This window comes from Stegodyphus dumicola, chromosome X1 (assembly GCF_044657685.1).
Source record: "Stegodyphus dumicola isolate Sdum_Otavi_A_Nest chromosome X1, ASM4465768v1".
Lineage (NCBI taxonomy): Eukaryota > Metazoa > Arthropoda > Arachnida > Araneae > Eresidae > Stegodyphus > Stegodyphus dumicola.
The window spans coordinates 173,139,161-173,160,521 of NC_140780.1; the positions used below are offsets into that span (position 1 = coordinate 173,139,161).

General features: G+C 34.2%; 1 protein-coding gene across 2 annotated transcripts in view; it reads right to left on the reverse strand.

Annotated features, from left to right (window-relative positions):
* The window catches only part of LOC118182481 (galactose-3-O-sulfotransferase 2-like), a 152,152-nt gene that overhangs the window by 37,225 nt on the left and 93,566 nt on the right, over nt 1-21,361 (reverse strand). Inside the window, exon 2 of one of the 2 annotated variants that reach the window (XM_085807286.1) lies at nt 15,769-15,845. The exons of the other annotated variant lie outside the window; for it this stretch is intronic. The gene's annotated coding sequence lies outside the window, so the exon portion shown is untranslated. The remainder of the gene's footprint in view (nt 1-15,768; nt 15,846-21,361) is intronic. 2 annotated transcript variants of the gene reach the window in all.

Genomic DNA, 21,361 nt, shown 5'->3' on the forward strand with positions numbered 1-21,361 from the left:
CGCATTGGCCGCAGCATCTTATCAACGTATCGCCGTTCCGTCAATGTGTCTCTTATGCGTAACAGAGATGACCTGCTATCATGACTGATGGCACCCCAAACCCTGACAAGCGGTGTTTCGTTCAGCAATAGTAGTTGGATTGGCTCTATCTCCGTGACGCCTCCAGACTCTTAATCGATGACTATCACCAGACAAACAAAATCGAGACTCGTCGCTAAATATCACATTTTGCCATTCAGATGTCCAAGTGGCTAGTTGATGACACAATCGCAGTCTTTCGACTCGATGTTTGGCGTTAATAGTGGTCTCCGCAAAAGGCGGCTTGCCCACAAGCTTTATTCACACGTTTCCTCTAGAAATTGGAGCATCTAAAGCCTCCCAGCGCATTCTGCAAAATATCCAAAGTAGTAGACTGTGGAGCTGCTACCGCTTCCTCTTAGTTTGCAAGGTTCATTCACACGTTTCAGCCACACGTTTCCTCTAGATATTGGAGCATCTAAAGCCTCCCTGCGCATTCTGCAAAATATCCACAGTAGTAGACTGTGGGGTCGCTACCGCTTCTCTTAGTTTGCAAGATTCATTCACACGTTTCAGCCACACGTTTCAGCCACACGTTTCCTCTAGATATTGGACCATCTAAAGCCTCCCTGCGCCATTCTGCAAAATATCCACAGTAGTAGTAGTAAATCGTTCGTTTGCCAGAGCTGCCTAACGTTGTCGTCGTCCAGGCATCTCTTCATTTACACGTGTCTTCTGGAACGTTGAACTTCTTGAAATTCTGTTTTGCCTAACCAGCAAAGAGTAGCAACAGTTGGTTCGTCCACCGTTTCCTTCCTTTTTATCTCGTACCATACTCACGTTATAGAACCTTGCATCTTACATCATGTGCACGACTTGTTCTGTTACGTATTTCCCAAAATTTGCATATTTATGGTGCCGAATCTTAATGGTGTTGCCTCTTCTATGTCTTGCAGCGTAGCAGACTAGACGTATTGAATCTGGGAAAGATCTTGTGAACGCGCAGACCAAACGAACCAATGAAATGCTGCGTGTCGAGGAAACATCGGACGTTGAGTGCGACATGTGGTGACACAAAGTTCTTCTGGCAGATGACTGTAGGATGTTTCGGAATATATGAGAAAACTACAGGCCTCAACATATCTGTAATGTAACACTGAATAGTCAAAATGTCAGATATGCGACCTAGCGGGACTCATACCATACCGAGAAATTACGGGACTCGTACCTAACTGGAAATAACGGAAAAACAAGACGCGAGCGGGGACTCATGCCATAAAGAGAAACTGCGGGACTCATACTATAACGGAAAGTTATGGAAACATAAGACGCGAGCAGAACTCGTACTATTACGAGAAACGAGTATAATAAAACGAGAAAGAATGTAATGCCATCTGCCGAGAAAAACAATAGTGAAACATGAAAAATTAAGATATTAAAACTCTGAAAGCGTTAGAAAGGGTTAGATTGAAATTATTATAAGTGAATTCACCAAGTGAAGAAGCTTTAAGGATAACTTTTGCCAAACCAAACTCGGATCAAGTGTCCAATTATGATTAATTATCGAATATTTATTTATTTCTCTTTTCTAACTTAGGATTCGTTTTCTTTAACGTGAAATGTTAATACTCTTTTAGTTTGGCCAAAGTATGATAAACTTTATTGACAAGATATGCTATAAATTTAATTACAAATAAAAATCAAAGATGGGACTTTCAAGAATCGAAAAGCGAGTTTTACTGACAGCTGAGAAAACGGCTTGAAAATTGAAATTGTAGAGAATCCGATCGATTTTCTAACTGGTAGAAGGACACGCCAAATTCCAATTTGATATTCTCTTCCATTTGATATTTAATTAGTTTTGCATCCGTTCGGTCGTAATTTGAGGCATTAAAATGTCTCGAAAAGGAGTAAATTTAAGTCATGTGTGACAGAATTTTGAATTTGAGTTGTAATTATCGTGAAGTAATTAAAACTTTAAAGGCCTACCAGCGGCTGAGTGGCAATGCCGCTGAACACTGGTAGTTCGAATCCTGGCGAACGAACAGATTGCATGGACGTTTTCGGGGTTATCCCCATGTGTAACATCTCCATGAAGGCATCCCTCCCTTCAGATAAATAGTCCTCGAAAGCTTTGCCTTAATCAAACAAACCAAAACAATTAAATCTTTAAAGTTAAACACATAAACTATTTATTATTGGAAATCTTGTTAGCCTGTGCTAATCACTATATCTTCCGGAGCGGCTGCTTTGAAAGAAAGATTAGATTATGGCAAAATATATTAAGGACACTTATCTAAGGAAGGGATGAGTTCATGGAGGACTTTCTAAAGAATATTGACTCGTATCCATGCTGCACACGGGCGAAACCTCGAAAACTTTCATGCTGCTCGCCGTGATCTGAATCCGGGTTGTACCAGTTGCATTCAACCGTCTTACCACTCTGCCACTGGTGGGCTCTTTCAAAGAAGGATTATTAATTTATTCTTTTTAAGCCCTCATGAAACCAGTGTCATACGTTATTCAATCTTAATTAATGATAAAAATGACCTAATATATTATGATGCAAATTTCACATGGAATAACTAGCTTGTTTTCTCTCTGAATTCCAGCAATTAGTTCCTTTTTCTTAAAATAATTCCTTTGCAACTGCATGATCAGTTAAAAACTGTCAACAGTTGCATTTTATGCAATATCTTCAATAGTCTGTGCCTAATTCCTTCAATATTCATTTTACATATTTTTCTTCATTTTTGTTATACTTTCCCTACATAATCCTGCATAAACATCAGCATTTTCCTAGTATAAGCTTTAAGATTACAAATTATAAACTGGTTTAACATCAGATATGGTGCACGAGTGGTCAAGTAGATAAGAGAGTTAAATATAAGTAGCTCGTCCGGAGTTTAGTTTCCGGGGAAATGGGTAGCTGCATGAGATTTGCGTGATTTTCCCATGGAACACACATACCTGCCAGAAAGAATTCCTTGAAAGCATCCTTTTCCTTAGGTAGTTAGCCTTCGAATGCCTTGCTGTATATAACCAATTAACCAACCAAAGTTGACACCACATATCAACCATAACATAATACCGTATTTTCCCTCTTGGAATTTATTATTTATCATGAATAGGGTATTCGTGTATGGTGCCATTTTCACGAGGACTAATCATCTTCAGTAAAATGTATAAATGAAAAAAAAAAAAAATATATATATAGATATAGATATAGATATCATTGTAGCTAATTTATACACATGCCGGCTCTTATTTTAAATTCTGTTAAATAAAAAAAAAATCGCTTTGATTGTTATGCATTTCTATGCACGTTAAGGATATGGGTCGATTAGCTCATTCAGTGGTACATCACTTTCCAACCCACTCCTGCGACTGTTAAAAATAATAATAATACAAATACAAACAAAGCTCCTTGAAAGTATTATAAATAATCTTATACATATTTTTGAGGTTTACTTAAGACATGATAAGTTAAATTAATTATAAAGGCCAAGCAATACATGTTGTAAAGAAATATAGAAATGGGTCGATTCGATCTTTGCAGGGTAAGAAGGTTGAGTGAGCTTTGCCTTTAAAAATAAAAGATCACAAGACAGGTTTTGAATCTGAAATTCAAGCATCAAACAATTGCTTTATACCACGGTGCATAAAATATGATGCTAGAAATTTTGTGGGGACATTAGACTATTTCGAAGCAGGAGACATGAAAAATGCACACTTCCCTCGCCGGGACTTGAACCTTGGACCTCTCGAATACGAGCCGATTGTGCTGACCATTACACCACGAAGGCATGCTAAGAAGGCGGGAGAAATACCTTATATATATATATAATAATAAAATTCCATAGTCAAAAATACACTTAAAATTCTAACTATATGTTCTTTTCATTTTTAATGGCGACGGTCTCTTATTTGAAAGTACGTGGAATTAAACCCACAGCCCCGTAGTCAAGTTGTTTTTCCCGCCTTTTCTACATGTACAGTTATAGAATGTTCTGGAGATATTTAAAGCGAACTGGAATGGCTGACGAGGCTGACGTCAGTTTTTGGAAGCTCCGCCTTTCCAGAGGCTATAAAAGGACTCGCAAAGGAATATCGGAGTCTTTTCTTTAATGTTACGATGCAGTAAATTTCATACAAAAAGTTATTAGTACTGATATTTTGTAACTGCTATTTCTCCTGAATAATAATAAATGGATCCTGTTTTTTAAACTTATCGTCTGATACTTTGAGCTACAACTACATCTATGATTCTCCACCAATCTATTTATTCCAGACAAAAGCTGATACATCATATATACAGTGGTGGCCAAAATTGTGGACACTTTTGGAAATTTTTATGTTTTTGAACTTTGTATGCTTATAGAAAACGTTACGTTTCACAAAATGAAAACTTGTATATATCATTTTAAAAATAATTTTTTACTGAATTCAATACAAAACACAAAATTGAATTATTTGCAATACAAAAAAAGTTAAAAGATAATAGTTATCGATATACATTAGATAGCGATGATTGGAGTGAGTTATCAGTGCTTAGTAGCGTACCCTTTATTTTTGATTACAGCTTCACATCGACGTTTCATTAAGCTGACAAAAGTTTGAAGCTCTACTTTCGTTATTACATGATGCCAGGAAACAATTATAGCCTCAAATAGTTCCCTTTTATTTGATGGGCGCCTCATTCGGACAAGAGATTTCAAACGGTGCCACAAATTTTCGATAGGATTGAGGTCAGGACTGTTTCCTGGCCATGACAACAATTTAATGCTCTTTGTACGAAACCACTGTTTCGATATTTTGGCCGTACACAACAAGGAGCAGAATCCTGCTGAAAAATAAACGAAGCATTGTTGGGAAAGAGATCTCTGATGGAAGGTAGAAGTTTTGGTTCTAGAATAGCGTCAATGTATTTTCTGGCATTCAGTGTCCCATCGATGACATAAAGGCGACCAATACCATCTGCTGACATGCATGACCAAATCATAACACTAACTGGGTTCTTCACAGTTGCTTAAATGCAGTGAGGATGTAGCTCTTCTCCTATTTTACGTCTTACATATTTTCGCCCATCACTACCGAATAACGATATCTTAGTTTCATCACTCCATATAATTTGTGACCACTGATCATCTGTCCAATTAATGTGTTCCTTTGCCCACTGTACTCCTTTTTTTCGTTGCTCAAAATTTAGATAAGGCTTTTTTCGTGGAATTCTACCTCTCAGTCCAACATCTGTTAATCTTCATCTGATTGTTCTTGAACTGACAGAAACACCAGCATCATTCAGATCACTTCTGATGGCCGCTGATGACATTTTTCTATCTTGGAGACATAGTCATTTTATTCTTCTGTCATCAATAGATATGGTGCACCTTTTTCGGCCTTTTCCTTCTTTGTTTTTTATTGAATTTTTCTTCTGATATCGTAAACAAAACTTTCGGACTCCAGATGTAGTCACTGAACCACCCACGTGTCTTGCAATTTCAGCATAGGAAAGACCCCTTTTTCGTAACACAATAATATTACATCTCTTTCTAGGTCTCCAATCTACTCTTTTATTTAATGTCATTGCTTCTTGACTAAATATTAAAAATTTTTACAAAAATTCCTACTTGTAAGTGCAGTGTATAAGAAACAGGTCCTCCTTCTACAGAACAAAGCAAAATAATAAATTGTTTCAAGTGTAAACATGATGTCAGCTTCTACTGACAGTTACTAACATTTGATTGGTTCTCAGAACAAGAACAGTGATTGGCCAGGAAAGCTAGACATTACAAACCACTTCATAACTGTGTTTTTTTATTTATATTAAAGTACATATAACTTTTTTGTATTGCAAATAATTGAATTTTGTGTTTTGTATTGAATTCAGTAATAAATTCTCTTTAAAATGATATATACAAGTTTGCATTTTGTGAAACGTAACATTTTCTATAAGCATACAAAGTTGGAAAACATAAAAATTTCCAAAAGTGTCCACAATTTTGGCCACCACTGTATATATATATATATATTTCTTTGATCTATGGGGACACTCGTGTCCAGGTGGGCTGAAGGGAGCCTCCAATTCTTACAATTCTTACCTTATATATTTCATCTTTTAAAGGGCGACTGGGGATTGGGGGACCTAGTCGCTAAATCCTAGTGATGGAGAATCATCATCCACCATCATTTTTAGTTCGGGAGCCACTGCAGAGACATTAGTGTTTTTTATGATGAGAGACGTGAAAATTGAGTAATGCCCTTTCTGGTACTCGAACCTCGGACCTCTCGAATACGCACCGAGCGTGCTGACCACTACACCACGAAGACATGCTAGGAAGGCGGGGGAAATACCTTATAGTCTGGTTTTTAAGTTGTTATCGAGTAAATTTTATGTATGTCGTATGATGTATTATGCCGCATGATGCTATCTGTATGAGGTATTAAAAATTATACCGTTAAGCTATCTTCTAGAAAATAAAATAAAATGAAGACAATATTTGCTGTTAAGTAGTAAATGCGTTTGCTCCTTTCAAATCATTCCCGGTTTTTAATTAACTACAGTAACAGCTGAAAGTTAAATTAAAGTCTTTATACTATGTCGAGTGAAGCAGTCTAAGAAACGTCTGTTAGCCAGGCCGCGAAGAGGATTGATTAAATATCTTATATAGTGGCGAAACGTGTCATGTCACATGGATGAAAATTGCTCCGGCAGTGTAAGTTTAAGTAATGTAACGACTCCAAAAACTGAATAGACTTTTGTATGGTCGTTTCTAACATCAGCATTTTATTACAGCAAATGGCACCAGAAAATCATTTAAAAAATAAGATGCAAGACATTTGATAAAAATGAAATAAGATACCAAGATATAAAAAATAAGATATCAAGATATCGTATTCCTAAGGATACAGCATTTTATTTCATAATTCAAGATATATGAAGGGTCAGCTAGCAAACGTTTGAGAGGGTAAGAAGATTGTCCATCTGCCGGGAACACGATTTTCATGGAAGCAGAATTTTTTAAAAATATTAACGATTTGTTTCTGCGTGATTCATTTGGTAATGAAATGTTTAATGCACATTTAAATGATTATAAATATTTACATTTCATAACACAGCTTTTTTAAGCCATGCAGTTGTATATTAATATATCCACGTATAAGTGGTAATTTATAAATATATCTTAGCGCCATTTTTCTCTTGATCGGATAATTACCGTGAAAATAGCTGCTTTGATCATCAGACGTTAGTATTTTTATATGGGTTGTACTTTGTTTGTATCATTTGTTCTTGCCCACATGTTGTAAGCAGTTTTTGATATAAATTTGCGGTGAAATAATTTTAGAATGTATCCATAGTTTAAAGAATAATCCTTTAAGATATTTTCACTAAAATAAAGTTTTTGTTTTGCACTTTTATCTTACATAAATATTGCAGTTTAGGTTAATGTATTTTAATTTTTCGTTCTAGAAAATTTCTACTAAAGCAGTTCATTTGATGTTAATGAAAACAGAATTCGCTTTTGTCTTTAACATTAACTTATAAGAAATTAAGAAATTTCTTCCAATGCAAAGCGGTTTAATATACACTTTCTGTCATTATGTAACGCGGCTTCTTCTTCTATATAGATACTTCTTTTTGACAATTTTTTGAGAAGCTTTTAAATCTATGAAATTTCTTTCAAGTTAACTTTTCCCTTGTTTTTAAATAGTTCTATAGTGTTAGGCATGACTCATCATATCATTGGAATTGTGATTTTTAATGACCGATACTTGAGGGTGTAACACTTTGAACGCGATGCACATCGCTTTTGACAACAGCATTAAGTAAATATCAGCGAGTCACGAGGAGATACGATTATCTGATAGTCTTTTCAATTTTGATTTTTCAAATTTTCAGTTTTAGAATTCTCGTTGTGGCAATCGTTAATGTTGATAGTTAAATTTATTGGCCGATTGTTAATTCAATTGCAAGTCTTGAGATAGCCATAAATACGTTAATTACTTATTGTCCTTATAAATAAAATGGACAATGTGTTAGCATTTGGACTTGCAATCATCCATTGCACTCTGCGCATCAGTAGATAGAATATGAAGGTTCAGCAACACGCAGTTCATCTGTTGATGAACTAAAACATAATTTCTTTACAGGCCGAAGGCAAAGATGGATTGGAATTAGGATCGTTAACTACAACAGAAAGATTTTTTTGAATGTGAAATGCCTCTAGAAAATCCATTTCTCCAATGGAAGATGTTTTTTGAATAATTTTGGCAGCAGAAAAATTGAAAGTGTCATTTTCGGACCAATAATGTTGGGCAACAGAAGACTTCTGTGTTTCCTTTTTTCTAACATTTGCCTCATGTTCCTTGACGCGAAATTTTAAGGCTCTCTTAGTTTGGCCAATGTAAATTAATCCACACTGGCAAGGAATCCTATAAATACCCCAGGAATTCATATCCGGAATGGGGTCCTTGAGTATGGAACTCGGAATTTTATTTATGGGAGAATAAACAACCCGAAAGTTAAACTTCTGCAAAATCTGTGCAACTTTATAGCTAATTGATGGAAATAAGGGAATGACAACAGAATTTTTATAATCTCCTAAAACAAGAGTGTGCCTTTTAGTGTGTTGAGATGAGAATTTTTTAAATGCTTGATTAATAATGTTGGATGAAAAGCTCCTGTCAACAGCTGTTGCTTTTAAATAATTTAATTCTTCATCAAGGGATAGTTTGGTGGAGCAAACTTGAAGAGCACGGAAAACATAGGAATAAAATGAAGCTAACTTTTGTTTAGTCGGATGACATGATTTAAAGTGTGGTGGAAGGCAAACAGATGAAGGTTTACAATAAACCGTAGTTGGATGTGTTACGTGTGACCAGATTGTCGAGAAACGGAAGAGAATTGAAAGTCTCAAGTTCAAAAGTGAACTGAATAGCAGGATCAAAGATGATTTAAATAAAGTTCTTTCAACAATGAATTCTATTGATCCTGCTTTTCAGTTCAATTTTGAACTTGAGACTTGCAATTCTCTTCCGTTTCTCGACATTCTGGTCACACGTAACACATCCAACTTCAGTACTACGGTTTACCGTAAACTTTCATCGGTTTCCCTTCCACCACACTTTAAATCATGTCATCCGATTAAACAAAAGTTAGCTTCATTTTATTCCTATGTTTTCCGTGCTCTTCAAGTTTGCTCCTCCAAACTATCCCTTTATAAAGAACTAAATTATTTAAAAGCAATAGCTGCTGATAGGGGATTTTCACCCAACATTATTAATCAAGCAGTTAGAAAATTCTCATCTCAACACATTAAAAGGCACACTCTTGTTTTAGGAGATTATAAAAATTCTGTTGTCATTCCTTTCTTTCCATCAATTACCTATAAAGTTGCACATATTTTGCAGAAATTTAACTTTTGGGTTGTTTATTCTCCCATAAATAAAATTCAGAGTTCCATACTCAAGGATCTCATTCCGGATATGAATTCCTGGGGTATTTATAGGATTCCTTGCCAGTGTGGTTTAATTTACATTGGCCAAACTAAGAGAGTCTTAAAATTTAGCGTCAAGGAACATGAGGCGTATGTTAGAAAAAAGGAAACACAGAAGTCTTCTGTTGCCCAACATTGTTGGTGCGAAAATGATACTTTCAATTTTTCTGCTGCCAAAATTATTCAAAAAACATCTTTCACTGGAGAACTGTATTTTCTAGAGGCATTTCACATTCAAAAAAATTTTTCTGTTCTAGTTAACGATCCTAATCCAATCCATCTTTGACTTCGCTTTTAAAGAAATTATGTTTTAGTTCTGGTTTCATCAACAGATGGCGCCACTAGCTTATTTTATGTTCAGGCTTTCTTATCTTATCTGATCTTATCCTATCTCGTCGATGGTGGTTCGGTAAAACCATCGAAACTAGTCCTGTGAAAATTTGAAAATATAACGCTGATTTTTGTTGTTTGACTTCTGAATTAGTATTTGTTCGGCGTGTTATTGTGTCTTAATTATAACAAGTAAGTTAAGAGTATTGGCTAACAAGTGTGAAAATAATTCTGGGTAGAATAAATTTAATACTATGAATGAGTAATGTAGTTAAGATTACGGAAAGTAAACCTGGTATTATGAACAGAAGATTTAGAAAATAAAGTAAAATTCTGAGTATATAGGGAATTAAAAGTCTTAAAAATATATGGAAACATAAAAAAAAAAAAAAAAATCTAAAATTAAGGCTTTCTGAATCAATCATTAAATTCGAAAATAAGCTCCATTAAGGGCACATAGGATATAAGTATTGTATACGTGATAAAATACGAAGAAACGGAACACGAAGGAAAAATTCAAAGGCTAAACATTCATTAACAAAAACTTCCCCAAATCAAGAAAAGGTTAGCTCTTAACACTCCCTCTTATCTGCTGCGAACTCCTCCACAATCTCGACCCCTTCCAGTGATGTCATGCATGACGTAGCCTCCCTTCCTCAAACGTCACTGGCCACGCCCGCACCTCGCACCCCGCGTGTCGCTGAACCCTCATATTCTATCTACTCGCATAGTACTTGCAGTCTTGTTTCAAGATTTTACGTCTGCAAAAATTATCCTAAAGGTCTTCTCACTTAACAAAGTATGCATTTCGAATTGAAGTATTCCAGTTCCAATTTGAAATCTAATCCACATTTCTCCCTCCTTCCGTTTTCAAACAGTTTAATTCTTGATTCATTTCTGCTTTCAAATCTCAATAGTTGGCGTTAGCTATTTTATTTTATTAAAAGAGCCTTGTAAACATCTTTCACAAATTTTAGTCTTTGCTTGATTTCTTTACTGTACACAACAGCCCACCAGCGGCCCACATAAGACTGAACGCTGGCAGTGGGCCCGTGTTTAAATCCTAGTGAACTGGCTGGGTGCATTGATATTTTCTTGTTTATGTGAATGCAGACCATTTTACCTCAGAAAGCCCTCCAGGAAGGTTTCTCTGGCCTTAAATAAACAACCCTCGTACCCTTTGCCTTCATCAGTTAACCAACCAATCTTTATAATATCTGAGCATCACTTATTAGTTATCTTCGCAGACGAAAGTATTGGTATAAGTTCTGAAGTGTGCACGGCACACATTTTGATTTGCTGTTCTAAATTTTGCTGATCTGCATAATTTTTAAATACATTATCTTTTATTATATTCTGCTGTGTTTCAAATGCCGAACACATTTTGAACACTTTCAGTTACATGCTTATTTTCAATCAATTGCAGTGAATTCTGGGCAATCTCACGCAATTCTTTTAAAATACATTGGCATGAAAAATTAAAGAAACAACTATAAAAACTCATGTAACTTGAATGATTGTTCATCTAGAACATTAAACTTGCACAAGATCTTTGTCATGGCTGCCATGTCTTTCAAATGCGAAATTTTTGCATTTCTGCGAAATGTAAATTTAAATAAGAATATAAAAAATGTTATATAAAGTAGGATAAGGAAAACGTAGTGTTACAGCATTTTATCGATGAGTAAAAATATTAATTAGGTGGGTGATTACCCCTGACGCAACGCATGTTTTACAGCGATTTTCTATGTTGTGTATTAGATTATCCAGGAGGTTTTGCGGTAATATGTATTTACTATTAATAACGCATTGACACTACTAGAAGTAGTTAAATTAGGGACTATGATAATGCAAGTCGGCGTCGTGGTGCGTCCCACACATGCTGTATCATATTTAAATCTGGAGGAAATGCAGACCATTCCATTCACTGGATTCCTTCACCCTCAAAATAATTGGTCACTAGTGCAGCGCAATCTGGACCGGCATCATCGTCCATTAAGAGGAAGTTGTTACTGACTGCACCCTTTAATTACTTGACATAAGGATTAATAATCTCATCTCTCCATATTAGAGCAGCAATAATAAAATACGATGGCTGATTTAAAAATAATTGGCAACTTCAAAATTAACTATTCTAGATTTGGTGCTCTCCTCTTAAATTCATCTGTTCTCCCAAATTTGAGATCATTTCATGTTACATAACAACCTAAGGTTAAACAATCATACATTAGCTGTACTTATACATCAGACTTAGAATAAATACTCTTGGCACAACTGCGTCATACCTTCCCCTAGCTTCCGCCATGCAAACATCTCTATGCTGCTATGCCATCCTTTGTTCTTAGTCTAAGATGATATAAGGTGCATATAAAGATATTGTAATTGTTTATGATCTAGAAGTATCTTATCTACTAAGAAATGATTTGATATGTGCGAAAATAAAGATTGGTGATTTATAAAAATCCAGTTTTGTTATCTTCATCGATATGCTTTAAACATTAGCCATGACGGATATCGAAATCTGTTAAAGTATCGGATTCTTCCAAAGCATTGAATAATTACACTAGGATATGTACCTGCTGCTGCAACTCCAGTGGAAAATGTGTTTCAATTCAAAGTGATTAACTCTGCTATCAAGTGACTAGTGGTGTTTTTCTTTCTCTCCGTCTTCGCTAAAGTATGCCATAGAGTGTTCAAGCATGTAATTAGTGAAAAGTGACGCATCAATTCAGAGGATGAAAGGTGAGAGTCAAAAGTTTCAATTCGGGTTAAAAAGTTTTGGTTTACAATTATTTGACTGGGCAAGAGGTATTTGCATAATGCGTTACGTAGGATCGCATGATTAATTTGAACGACGCAGTTTAGACTTATAGCGCCATTTTTAAGGTAGATGAAGTCCCCAAGTTAAATAGAATAGGAAAAAGGTTATAGCCAATTGAATTTAGAAATTTGCTTTCATATTTTGTATCTTACACACACACATATATGTGGTCATTCGCTCCTACAACTCATCCGCCTTTTCCTAAATCTGGTAACAGCTACAGCAGCGAGATACTTCAAGCTGCGTGAGAAAATGGACAGAATTCCATTCAGATGAGGTTACGACGTGACGTTGGATGCGGCTGGACTACGCCGCTCGACAATGTTGCTTGATGATTTAATTCCTTTTCATGATGAATCGAACTTTTTATTTTACTTTCTTTCATTCTGTACATACCATAATCATGTTTATTCTTTCATTATTAAATATCTTTAAAATGCCACTACCTTCCTCTATTATGACCCTAACCTCATCCCACATATATATGTATATCGTAGAATTTGTTTCCTAAATTTTCCTAAGTGATGATATGGGTGCCTAAATAAATATTCCTTTAGTATCATTTGCCTGCTTAATTAGAAAACTGATAAGCAAATTATTTATGTTGCATTACACACTGTAATACATTATCACCATTTCTTAACTTTTGGTGTGCTCTTATGATGCGAATAAACAAATCTGAAGTTATGTTTTAAAGTTTAAAATATATTTTAATTGTCAATAGATGAAATATAGGAGGAGTTTAATTCCAAAATGATAATGAATCCGAAAAGACAAATGAAATTCTTTTGCAAGAATTGATAATTAAAATAAATATTTAGATTCATAGTAGTTAATATTTATAAAGTTTCGAAGTACATTCTGGATTGCTGAATCTTTACAAAGACTGTCTGCGATGAAAAAAAAGAGTCACATCGGTTACGAAATGCTGTAGCATAAAGCTGAATAAACATGCATTCATATTTTAAAAGGAGATAAACACGTGAGTATAACATAAAACGGTTAGATATGCATTGCTCATACTATCACGACATCAGGATTAACGCTTTCAGTGTTCTTTGACAGCACGTGGAAAGCGTTTAAGTGATTTTAACACATTTTTAAAGCCCGAGATAGTTTCTTCTTGTATCAGAGCAATATTTCCATTATTTAACCAAATTCCTAACTGAGAGATATCTTAGTAATTCAGAAGTCAAACAACAAAAATCAGCGTTATATTTTCAAAATTTGTACAGGACTAGTTTCGATGGTTTTACCGAATTTGCGCATTTGCGGTTTTGCAGCTGAGGATGGTGGTTCGGTAAAACCATCGAAACTAGTCCTGTGAAAATTTTGAAAATATAACGCTGATTTTTGTTGTTTCACTTCTGAATTAGTATTTATTCGGCGTGTTATTGTGTTTTAGATAGCTAAGAGTTTAATTAACAGTTAGTTAACTAGAATTTCTTTTCCCAAGCCTGCACACAAAACATTGGCCATGAGGGTATGCTAATACCATCATTTACCCTGTTTAGCTGATATAAACAATCCTTGTCTCATGGACGTACGAAAAATAAGGTGGTTTGACGAAACATTCGATGGACGGGTGCCTATGCTTGAATGTTAATGAGGACTTGCTTTCTCATTGTGATGATGAGGCCAAACCAGATGACGTCTTTTAAATTGTTACACCAATGATTCATGAGTCTGTTTGAGGAGAGCCCTAGTGTGTTTTGCCATAACTAACTGGGTAAAGAAACAAACAAGTCTGTCTGTTCGAGAACTGCAAGGACGGTTCGTAATTTCACAAAAAAAAAAAAAAAAAAAAAAAAAGAATAACCATGGAGGTAGGAAATAAAAGGAGAGGCCCTAACTGGTCTCCCCATGCACTGCTTTAAGCAGCGGCGCACTCCTCCTGGAGACCCAAAACATTCAGTGACTTGCCATTAAGGGGAGTAAAAGGTTTTAACATGATCGGAGGTAAACATTTTGTAATGTCGTAAATATAGGTATAAATGTATATATTTTCTTTTTCTACTATATTTCAGAGCCCTAAGTATGTGCAAGAACATATTTTTAAATAACATTTCATTCTGCATGGAATTAAATACTATACTTTTCCCAGAACAGTTTTAATATGAATGAAATATTTTCATAAGTTTTCGTTTATTCCATTAGAAAGGAATTTTAGGGTAATTCGATTTTATTCGGTTAATGATAACAAAAAATGCAGTGTATCTTTTCTATTTACAGAGCTTCTTTCTGAAATACTTTCTCAAATATGAGATGATTTTTAGCTTCTAAGGCATCTTTTAAATCAAAAATCCGAGTCACTTTATAATTAATGCTCTGTTAGGTTCATTCCAAATTAGAGCACCTTTTATTTTAATAGTAAAACACGTTAAATATTGCTGCTGATTTCCTGTACTTAACTTCCTTTGAGTATTTCTAAGAGGTATAAAGAATAGGTGGTATTTTTAATATTATTTAAATCTTGTAACTGAGTTACTTATAAAATGTAAGGAAATAATTCTTTTAATACTTATAATTTTTTTACCCTTAATTTCAACAACACACATTCTAAAAATTATACTACTTTCTTAAGTAAGCATCTTATAGACTATGCTTTTACAACATCTTTTAATAGACAGTGTTCCTGTACGAAGAAGTCTTGCTCAAATAGTTTTATAAATATATTCGTCAACATAATTTCAGTTTATGTTTGCAATTAAATGTTGAGGTAATTATATACATTTAGATAATATTTATAATCATCGTAAATTTAGATATATTTAATAACTAGATGTCTTCACAGTTACATTCACAAGATTTTATGAATGAATACTCCTTCATTTCCAAATACATTTATAAGTAATTTAATAAATATTTACGTATTTTGGTAAAGGAAAGTACATGCTTTTTACAAGGATAAATGCATAAATGCGCTTCTATATTTAATATTTTTTATTTTCGGCACGTGCAAATCTTTAATTTATGTGCAATAACTATATTTTTCTAGTAAAGTAATTTACAATAATTTAGAATATATCAGAATTTTTTACATAAGAAATATGTATAAATATAATTTGAATGAAAATTATATGCGTTATTTTTAATACTCACTCAAAGTCAGCTTCCCTTCGAAATTCCTCCAGGATGGCATCTCTCTCTTTAGAAAGACAGCCCTTGCATGCCTTACCCTAGTTAATAAAAACTTTACCTGACCTATGTATATAACTACAAATATTTTAACATGCATTATTTTATATTTACAGCTTTTTTTGACTTTTGACTTAAAACACGTTTAAGGATACATTATTCTCTCGACTAGAAAATTTTATCTCGATTCTCCATAACGCATTCATGGCTTCCATGCCTCAAAAAAGAGAAGAGTTCATAAGGTACTTTGTGGACTACTGAAATCGAATGTATGAGAAAGCAGGTTAACGTTGCTAGACGTAGGTTTCAACGAAATCGTAACCCTACTCTTAGAGAGTTATATAAACAAAATATCTTCACTTAAGACATAGTTACAGCTTAAAGCTCCAGGTTGCAAAGCCTAACTAACTAACTAACCAGATAATTCCTAATGAGTATAAATGAAAGGAATGTTTGGAAAAAATATATATGCGAATGGTATAACGAAAATTTTTATGAAAGGAATTCGATGGAATTTCTCTCCCATCTGGTAATTGTACAAAGTCACTAGAAGAAACTACTAATCAGGCTCTTAACAGAAGCTTTCTCACAATGCAATAAAGCTCCTGGTCTTGATTCTATTTCAAACGAAATTTTGAAGCAAGTTCATAGAATGTTTCCAAATTTATTCTCCAAAATCTTCAATACTTGTCTGAAGCTTGGTTCATTTCCTCGTTGCTGGAAAAGAGCGAATGTCGTTTTACTCCCTAAGAATAGTGGCCCTCGTATCCCGCATTTAGATAACTTGAGATGCATTAGTCTTCTTCCCAGTTTAGAAAAATGCCTAGAAAAGCTTTTTATTAATAGAATTACCTGGTTCTTGCATAATAAAAAATTGCTAAACAAAGTACAGTTGGGCTTTACCCTTGATAAGAGTTGTGAAGATGCTCTTTTGTACTTAAAAGACATAGTGGACGAAGGTAAGAAGAAAAATTTACACACAGTTACAGTGTTCTTTGATATCAAAGGTGCTTTCGACCACGCCTGGTGGCCTGGGATACCTGTTTTTTTTTTAAGGAAAGCTGGTATTCCGTGTAATATTTTCCGCCTTATTAAAGATTTTCTGCATGACAGATCTGCATTGCTCTCCCTTGGCCACGTTTCTTCCTCCCGCATTTTGGAAAGAGGTTGCCTTCAAGGCTCGGTTTCTGGACCTTTACTGTGGAATTTAATTATGAATGTATGTGTGTGATTATGGCAAAGCCCCGAGGGCTATCTGCCTAAGAGGAGGGATGCTTTCGTGGAGGACTTTCTAAGGGAAACTGGCTCGTATATACGTTACACGTGTGGAAAACCACGGAAAATAATTATGAATGATCTACTCAATAGACTCTCACATTGTCCGAGTTGTAAAATAATTGCTTTTGCTGATGATCCACTAATTTGCTTTCAAGAGAAGTGTCCCATTACTCTCTTTAATACGGCTCAGAACACCCTTAATATTATTTCTAATTGGTCCAGAGAACAGAAATTGGAATTAAATCCTAATAATTCTAAAATCATGATAATTAAAAGAAAGCATGTCAGCTTTACAAACCAACAATTGTACTTGGATTGTACTCGAAGTACTCGAAACGGTGAATGAAATTAAATATTTAGGCGTTATTCTTGATCATAAGTTTTGTTGGAAAAATTATATTATGTATTTATCCAATAAGTGTGAAAATATACTTAGAGGACTTAATCGTGTCTTTTGCAATACTTTTGGTTTAAAATCTAATGTTATTGATATGATTTATAAGCAGGGTATTGTCCCCTTTATTTGCTATGCTTCTAGAGTGTGGGGAACAGCTTTAGAAAAGAAGATTATTTCCCGTATACTTCGCAGAATTCAAAGAAGAATTTTACTAAGAGTTGTGCGTGGCTACAGAACAATTAGCTATGAAGCCTGTTTCGCAATTTCAGGATTTCCTCCGATTGACCTTCTTGTTTTAAATGACAAAAAGTTTAAAGATACCATCAGCAAATTTACGTTCGATACCAAGGTGCTGTTTGAAGATCTTCCTCATCCTGCCAATAGTTTGCCAATTCAAACTATCATTCATGACAATTCTGTTGATGATAATTTCCCTGTTGTGTGTTATACAGATGGCAGTAAAATGAATAATCGAGTTGGATTAGCTTATGTCGTTTTCCATGATGGTTCTGAACTTTGAAACAAATTCTTTAGAATTACCAATGAATGCAGTGTTTTCCAAGCCGAATTACTGTGCATTAGTGAGTCAATTAAGTAGATATCTAACAACTGTTCACTAAGTGCTAAATTTCTTATTTGCACTGATTCTCTTTCATTCTTATATTCTCTTAGGAATATCTTCTTATGTAATAAATTAATTGTCACTTCTCATGCCCTTCTTAAAGACTTTAATAATAAAGGTGTTGATGTTATCTTTCCTCATGTACGTGGCCACACTGGCAATCTAGGAAATGAAAGAGCTGATTGGTTGGCAAAACAAGCTACACATCTTCAAGTAAATACTCCAATGATACTTCCCAAGTCATCTTTCAAGAACAAAAATAGGGACGATACAATACTCAAGTGGAATGAACTACACAGAAATTCTACTATTGCCTCTTTGACTAAACTATATTTTCCTTTCATTCCTCACAGATTGAATAATAAACACTTTTTCTGCAATTTTGAAGTTACTCAATTTCTAACTGGACATGGTAAATTCAATTCATATCTGAAGAGATTTAGATTATCTAGTACAGACGTGTGTTCATGCAGTTTCGGGGGAGTGCAAAATGTTGAACATTTGTTGTTCTATTGTTCAAAGCTCAAGGAAGGACCAAAAGAACTCATTTCTAGGTTAAACTTTGTGAATATTATATTTCCTGCCCCCTCTTCACGTATTTGTCCAACATAAAATAGCTTTCTCTTTCTTCTGTAAATTTATCACTGACGTGCCATCTGTGATTTTATAAGTTTATTTTATTTTGTGTTGTGTTGTTGTATTTCTTTGTTTTTTTTACTTACCTCTGTAAGCCTTGCGTTCTATGCGTGTTCTATGTTCTTGTGTTCTATGTTCTATGTGGTGAACAAGGAATTTAAAATTTTCAATTAAAAAAAGGGATACATTATAAAATTCAAATTTTCTTGTAAATATAGTTTGGCAGAGCATTCAATACCTTTTTTAGGAATTTTACCTAGTTTAATAGTTTTCTGATAATATAATGAATAACACATATTTATTTCACATTTAACAATAACCTCATAGTCAACAGATCGCAATCTTGAATGGCTTACTATGCATACCAATATTTCCTCATTTCTTGAAACTGTTAAAACAACTGATTGACCTAAATTCACAAATATTTGAAATTTACATATTCCAAGGTAATCCAAAATGTAACAATAGATAAAATATATTGGTTAATAACAAATAATTGGTATAAAAATGTTAATAACATTGACATCACTCTACTTCAAATTCCTGATAAGCTGTCATGGTGAAGTGCACGTTCACATGGATAAGTCACCTGTGAACATGGCACATGGCACTTCCGCCGAATTGGCAAAAGTTTCTGTATACAATGTTAGACAAATATACTGTTACAAATGAATGAAAAGTTAAACTGTAGAGTCATTAGGTTATTTTGATGCTGGAGATGTGAAAAGTGCGCTATGTCCTCGCCGGGACTCGAGCCTGGACCTCTCGAATGCGCGCCGAGTGTGCTATCGTTACACCACGAATGCATGGAGAAAGAAGAAAATATTTATTAGCATATCTGGGTATATATTTGTTAATTTTAAAAAGGATTACACAATTTGGAGGTAATTTCATTTTTTATTCAAGATAAATAAACCCCAAGTGACTGTTTTCCATTTATATAAAAATAAACTGATAAGTTTAAAATGAGTAACTATTACGCTTCTCCCCTAAAAATTTTAGAAAAGTGTATATTATAGTATTATGTAGATGATGAAGCATGTATTTTATTTAAAACTTTTTGATATTTGGAACATAAAGAAACATAAATATAGATATTGGAACAAAATAATAAATGAATATAGATATTTAAATAAATGTAATATAGATATTTGGAATATCTATATTACATTAAAACATAAAATCGATATTACTTTACTTGTAAATATAGATATTTGGAACATAAAAGAAAAGTAGCAAATGCACTATCAAGGGCATCGAAAGAAGTATACAAATTTTTATACTTATAACAATTATTTATAAGGAAATTGAGCTTTAAAGTGTGTTATATTTTTGCAATATTTTGACATTTTAAAGGTATCTTAAGGTTGTAAGATCCACTTGCTTACCTTCTAAGTGACAACTGTACGTGTAGGAACTACACAGGAGAAGGGTTAAAAGTACCCTTTATTAAACTCTTTAAAATTCACAATGCGTCGACTTAACGCTAACACACTACGCCTCACGCGGTAACTGAAATGACAGGAACTAAACTAAACATTTGAAGATATTAACAAGTAGTAGAAATTAAGCTACAGGAGTCAGAAATTCCTGTTATTTAAAACCGCGTGGAAATCTAGCGGCACCAAAGTGATCGCTGTTATGCCACGTAAACTAACAATAACTGCAGAAATAGAAGCTCACGCTAAGAAGTGGCAGCCCGAATGCCCAAAACTCTCCCCACTTCCTTTTTAGAACTCAGTATTTAAACTTTTTCTTCTCAACGTAGAATTTGCATTATTTCACGCGCGCTACCAAATTTAAATATTCTGGCATTGACAATTAGGGGAATGAAGGCTTATAGGAAAGAACGTAAAATTAAATTAAATTGGTTATTTAAAATAAATATAAATCCCTACAAGGTATTTATCATTCTTTACATATAACATACATATTTTGCTAAAATCTGCATTTTTATCTTCCAGCAGTTTATAGTTTTATAAAAAAAAAATCATAATGAAACTTTTGCTGCAAATTATCGAAAAATAACAGAGATGGGATTTTTGCGTAAATGCCACTAAACTATACAAATTGATAATTCACATCCAACAATGAATGTTTCTTTTACGCGGAAGTGTCCCCGCCTTTCGATTTGTGTGGAACTGTCGTGGGTTGAAGTACCCCTAAACAGGTGTCAACATGCTCTGGATGTAAACAAAACACACCCGCTTTGGAGACAGAAGCTCGGCAGCACTGCGTCAGGCGTAGTGCATGGATGGCTTCTCCTTTTATTCTTACTTTTTATGATGATAACAGATTCCGCAGCAGTCCATGGCTGGTATTAACACAAACTTAAATTTCAACTTTTCTGTCTGTTTCTGACTTTGGCATTATTTTACTTGATAGTTTTCTGGTACAAACGTACGTAAATTTTTCATTTTTTATTGAAGCTTACTGTATTTTGCAGGCGGGTTACCATATATTTCCGTGTATAAGCCGGAGATTTTTATCAAATTGCTTTGTTAATGAACTTTAAGAGATCAGCTTACATACAAGTTCAAAATGGTTTTACATATAATTCGTATATTATTTTTATTTAATCTTAATATGCATTAATCCAGTTTTTCAATACCTGTATCTCATTC